Below are 6,070 nucleotides of genomic sequence, written 5' to 3' on the forward strand. Positions count from 1 at the left end.
AGCTCTTGTCTATAATGTGATTATCTGCCGAGTGTAGCTGTAAAAGTGGTCGAATACTGTTGCTCGCCCAGTGTCACGCACAGATAAATACGTTGCATGGCCAGCTGCACGCGAACGATAGAATGGTTTTACTTGTTCCCCCATATCTAGTTAAGGTTTACAGAAGTTGTTGCTTGCTCTCAGCGCATGAAAAGAGTTGTTGTCCAAATAAGATGTGAAACATCACATATTTATCCGTATATCTGCAGGCGACGTCCAAGCGACATCCCACTGACGTTCAATGGTCCAAATTAGTTCAGTGCCCAAAATCTGGTATATACTAGATCTTGCATGGATACCTCGGAGATGCAGGCTGCTTCTTTTCAACCATCCAAAGCGCGATATCATACAGACGTCCCTGGGACATCAGTTATTTACTGGGTAAAACTGAAACGCAAATGTTGTTCTGGGATATCCCATAGATATCACTTGGATGTCCAGATATTCAGGACGTTCACGACCTTGTAGGGATATCCTAGGGATATTAGTGGTTTACTGGGGTAGCTGATAGAGTTAGCTTGCTATTGCAGACGGCTGACTGCTGAACTCCGGGGGAAGTTATCTGTGGTAGCGATGGGTTAAATTTCCCTTAGTACTACATGTCTCTGACGAATTCGGTCAGGTGGAAGGGGGGGGGGGATAGATTTCAATAGGCATAGTCCTGCCGACGGATGCACGCGTGTCGATGGAGCCCGAGGTAGGGGTAGTTTAGAATTAGCTTACTGCACACGGCTTCTGATGCGCAGGAGTGGAAGCAACTTCGGGTGGGAATTGGCAGAAGTTAGCTTCGTTCTGTATAGGGCCGACTGATGCACGCAGTGGAAGTAACCTGATGCAGGGATTGGTTAGAGCTATATGTTAGTCCTGCGCACATCCGACTGATGCGTGCGGGCCACTGTGCAGGCCACTGCAAAAAAGGAGTAACGAGGAAATAACTTGCAATTTTCACTCCATCTTCTCTCCCCTGTCAGTCACTTACTCCGTCTTGCTTACCGCATTTCCTAGGTAACCTCCTCACTGCAAATAATCACTCCCCTTTGCAGCCCAAATTTTAATCAAGAAGTCATAAGTGACCCTTTTGAGTTTTAAACTTGTGAACTATAGTGCAGCCATACAATTGTGGCAGCGTCTTGGACACATATTTATTGGTTTAGCACCCATCCCCCAGTTGGTGCGGGTCTCAAACTTACGAGAGAACAGGTGTATCTCGGCAAGTGACTTTCTGACACGCTTATTTCGTCGAGTACTTACGTCGGCGCTTAACTGGATGCGAGGGAACTCCCCAAGGTTTTTTCTGTGGTGAGTACACTCTTAATCTGGAGACGCGTAGAAGCTGCGTGACGCTATTTTTCTCCGTCATTTATAATATCAGCGTCGAAATCTGCATCGCCGAGAAGAGGTTCAGCGTCACATCACCAAAGACAATGATATGCTAAGCGACATCGGTGTGTGACGCCTTTGAAACTAACGCCGAAGCTTGAAGGAGAGACGGAGAGGGCGTGCTCTGGCTTGTTGGTATCAGAGGTGGGCATCCTCACGAGGGCAAATGAGGGTGAGGGTGCCCTCATCCTCACCTCACGCACATTGAGGTGAGGTGAGGCGACGAAAAATTTTTGAGAGGGAGGTTGAGGAAATGTGGAGCGGCTGTTTTCAATTGCGCGATCTCTTAAAAGGGCACCGAGAGCCAGCTTTTTCTATTACCAATGTAGCAGGAACCTTACTGTGAGCATAGGGTGTCTACACTAAAATGTGTTCGCTGTAAGCGCGTTAGTTCCAGACTTTCAGTTGAGTCAGATACATGATAGACGTGTCAGAGCAGATGCACGTACAAGTGAATATAGCTTATGTGTGCTTTGTATGTATTTAGCCCAGATTTCAACACAATCAAACGAGTCAGTTGAGTCACATACATGATGTGAGACACATGAACAACTCAGTATAGTTCCGTGTGCTTTGAGTGTTTAGATTTCAACAAAGCCAAACTAGTCAGTCTGTAAGCAGATGGCTTTCACGTATTATTTGGAACGATAGTACATGACAACCAATGGCCTTAATAATGGCATATATTCCGTATTGCCACAAGTTGAAATATTGAGCTTTTAGTACGGCAATGAAGTTAGGTGAAAAGGCACAAGAGGTATGTGTCTACATAAAGTAATTTAATTAGTAAGTCAACACATAAGTCACTAGTAATCCGTACAGCACGTCTACCTGATTGCTTCAAAACAAGGGTCATGAAGAAAAGGTCCCCGAATGCCGGCTACAAATGAATACGTCAGCTATTTAAATAATATTGATCGATACTATAAAGTCATAACCGACAAAAATGCAAAACGTACAAGTAATTCGAAGTATTGCTGCGTAGCATCCCGAAAACGACTTCCGCAGCTCCATTATCTCTCTCGCTTGAGAGATACTCGATAAAAGCCATGCCTGCCTTGTCAGTATGAAAAACAACTCAAAATTGCTCGGTTTGTGCAACTTCTCTACCAATGTACCCTACGTCCAATTTTTACTGATCGTACATGTAGTGGATACTTGTTGCAAGAAGGACGAACCAAGCAAGGCAATGAATCTTAGCTGTGGGTACTTGTAACTTGTTGTCAGGAATCAAACAACGAAGCAGTAAAAAGCCAACTGCAACGTATACACCTACCCACTCCTAATACCGTTTTGATTCCGTGTTAGCACCACGAAGCAACTGTGGCTATGAGCAACGCCACTCCTAATTGAAAGAGCAATTGTGAAGTGAAAACGTTTTACAGAAACTGGTTAAGGTGAGATGAGAAAGAAGGTTGAGGTGAGGTGAGGAAGATACTTCAGAAAGAAGGTTGAGGTGAGGTGAGGAAAATACTTCAGAAACGTTGAGGTGAGGCGAGGAAAATTTTTCAGAAAAAAATGTGGGGTGAGATGAGGAAAAAGTATTCTGGAAAATGTTGAGGTGAGGTGAGGAACATTTTTCAGAAACAAATTGTGGTGAGGTGAGGTGAGGAAAATAATTTTAAAAGGATGTTGAGGTGAGGTGAGGAAAAACATCTGTGACGAAAATTGAGGTGAGGGCAAAGATCGTGAGGCCATTTGCCCACCTCTGGTTGGCATGCGCCCAGCGCGTGCTCGGGGTTTGTTCTGGAAGCGTAACTTTTGGCGGTTCAAAACGCTCGCATTCTCAACGTGTCTGGAAGGTGAGTGCAGTTTCATTTTCTGTAGGTTAGTGAATATTGTGAACAAGAGAAGCTTGTCAATGGAATAGGCTTCTGCGTGTCGTAGGTACATAATCTACTTCAATGCGGCGACGGGCTACCACCGAAGGATATGAAGTACACCAACAGAAACCTTAAAGGAGCATGGCAGTGACATCAAAAATATTTTTAGTTTTTCGCTGAAACGTCTTCTACAACAAATAAAATGAGCTGCTGCGAAAGAACGATGAGTGCAGGTAACCCAGAGAGCACGCACCATGCTCTGTTCCGCGCAGCTTTAAAGAACGCTCTCCACATCCGAAGAGCGCCGAAGCGAAGCCGAAGACTGCGTGACGTATCACGGGCTACGGCACGTGACCAGTGACGTCCAACGGCACAGCTGAAACATGTATAAGCGAGATGAAGAAACAAAGAAAAAAGGCGCCGAGTAGCTTCTATGTCACGCGGGGCTCGTGTCTCTCTCCCGCGACTGCCGTTCTCCGACTGTCTTTTGTAAAGTGTATTGCGCAGTGGCATTACGCCGCAGATCGGATATGTTTTGCATGGTGACTCCTTGTGGACAGCTTCACAGATGAAGCAGGGTCCCGAGTCATGTTAAACTTCCATGCTCCTTTAAGGGTTTCAGTCGAGGAGAGTGCAAGGAAGGGAACTGCGACTGTGCGGAATTCACCCAGCGGGAATTGCTGTCTTGCAGGTACTGATCACCTCTGGCTGGTGTATTTACAGTGAAATATGATGAAATATGAATTCAGTTCTCTTCAGTTCTCTCATGTATTTACAGTGGCCGTCCCCCGACAGCGCACATGCTCTTGGGTAAGCGGTTCGGTTCACGAAGAGCACATCTCGAGAAAATTGTCTCGAGCACTGCAGCTATAACAACATGTGTTATACCTTCTACTATGCATTTCTACTTCTAAAAATGTTCTAAGTGCGACATGTTGCATTTGTAGGGCACGCCGTCCTTTACTGAAGTACTTACAGCTCACTTGAGGGATGAGGCTGACATCGGCATTGAAGTGACTACAGGTACAATTACCTTATCTTGGGGTGATTATTTGATCGTGTGTGTTTTTCTCAGAGGCGGAGAGTTTTCATTTTCCCGGGGGGGGGGGGCAAGGGCGCACCGCGAAGTAAGTACTCTGGCGGGGGGGGGGGGGATATGTTTGTTAAGAAAAAAAAGAAAGGAAACGTAAGCCAGATGGATGTTGCATGGCTTGTTATTTCAAAAAAAAGTGAAAGGGGGAAGACAAAACAGGCAAAGAAAAGAAAAAAGCAAAAGAAAATAAAAAGAAGGAAAGAAAAGGAAAAGAAAAATTAAAAACACAAAACTAAAGCTGAAGAATCACACACTCTGGCTTGATCCTATGATGTATGCAGAACTGGTATAGAAATAAGAGGAAGTAAGAACAGAAAAGAAAAAAAAGAAGAAACAGAGCGAACGTAAACAGTGAACGTGTGCACAACTGAAGGCATTACGCCTTCAGAAACTGAGTGCAAAAGGAACAAAATGCATTGAATCCTCGGTGTTTGACCCGAAATGCGCGCAATATAATGAATATGGTCAATGAAATGGAGCAGCGGGAGTTGAACCCGCTCCCAACGGGTAGGCGTTCCGAAGATCCTACCATTACACCTCACTGGCAGCTGCTGGTACCTTTTCGACTGCTTCGTTTCATTGATCTGATTGCTTTCCAGGGCAAAATTCAGGCTATGTGTTTTGTCATCCTCTGTGTTTCTTCGCCTCACCTTCTACTGTGATAATGAGTATGGTGGGCGGATACATATTTTACAAATTGCAAGATGCATTTTTTGGGGTTGGTGACTCTTCGCTCTTTTGACCCGGGCGCGCCGAGCCCCAAAGGTTGGTGTCAGTCTCTTAGCGGGACTTCCCGGGGGAGGCGGCGCCCCCCGGCAGTCGGCGCCTATGGTTTTTGTTGCCCGTTAAAAAATGTTAGGTATAAATTCACCACAGGAGTGCTGAACCAGATGCATGCAGTTAGAAATGAGCAGCGGAGTGTTTCTGGTGAGTTTCACAAATGAAGTGATGAAATATCATTTTGTTAGTGAACGTGTAATATTCCTTCGTTGTGTTCCTCTAGCATCCGAAATGTATAGAGCCTGTAGCTCCAGATGTGCGAAGTGACCCACGTAACTTCGTTCCACTGTTCGTGCAACCGTTACCACCCTCATATCTTCGTTGACGCATCATGTATTCTGACAATGTAAAAACGGCGTCTAATAAATATAATACACATAATAACTTTGTATTGTTACGTTGCATTTTGCGCCATGCTATACCTTGCCTCTTCAGCTTGATCTCTTCTAGGCCAGGGACCAATACCTTTGGCAGGTGACTTGGGAGACACCGGAGGGGGACACTGGTTTCACCACCGGTCACGACGCTGGCGCATAAATCAGCGATGCCGGTTCCGGTATACGCCTGCCACATCCTGACGGCGTATAGCCGTCGAAATCACGAGTGCTTTTAACGTTGTAGTGCCGTCACAAGAAAACACGTCACTCCAGAATGGCGTTAAGAAAACGGTCACTTTTTGGCGGCTCAGTGGCGTCATGTTGGAAGGCGTAAAGCTGTGACGGCGAAGGCTGTCGTTAAAAAAATGTTATTTTCCTAACGCTGAAAAGCCGTCACCAGATTAAGAGTGTAGGTTTGTGGGGACTATCGAAATTGCAGAAATAGAGGTATTACACACCCCTCCCTCTTGTTTACCACCATATAGCGATTCCCATCCCCTTTTACACACACATTTTCCTATCTCATTGTTGCACCGAGTGACCAAGCATGTACTAGCCGCTGAGCTTCTGTGTCGAAT

Source organism: Ornithodoros turicata, chromosome 5, assembly GCF_037126465.1.
Source record: "Ornithodoros turicata isolate Travis chromosome 5, ASM3712646v1, whole genome shotgun sequence".
Classification (NCBI taxonomy): domain Eukaryota; kingdom Metazoa; phylum Arthropoda; class Arachnida; order Ixodida; family Argasidae; genus Ornithodoros; species Ornithodoros turicata.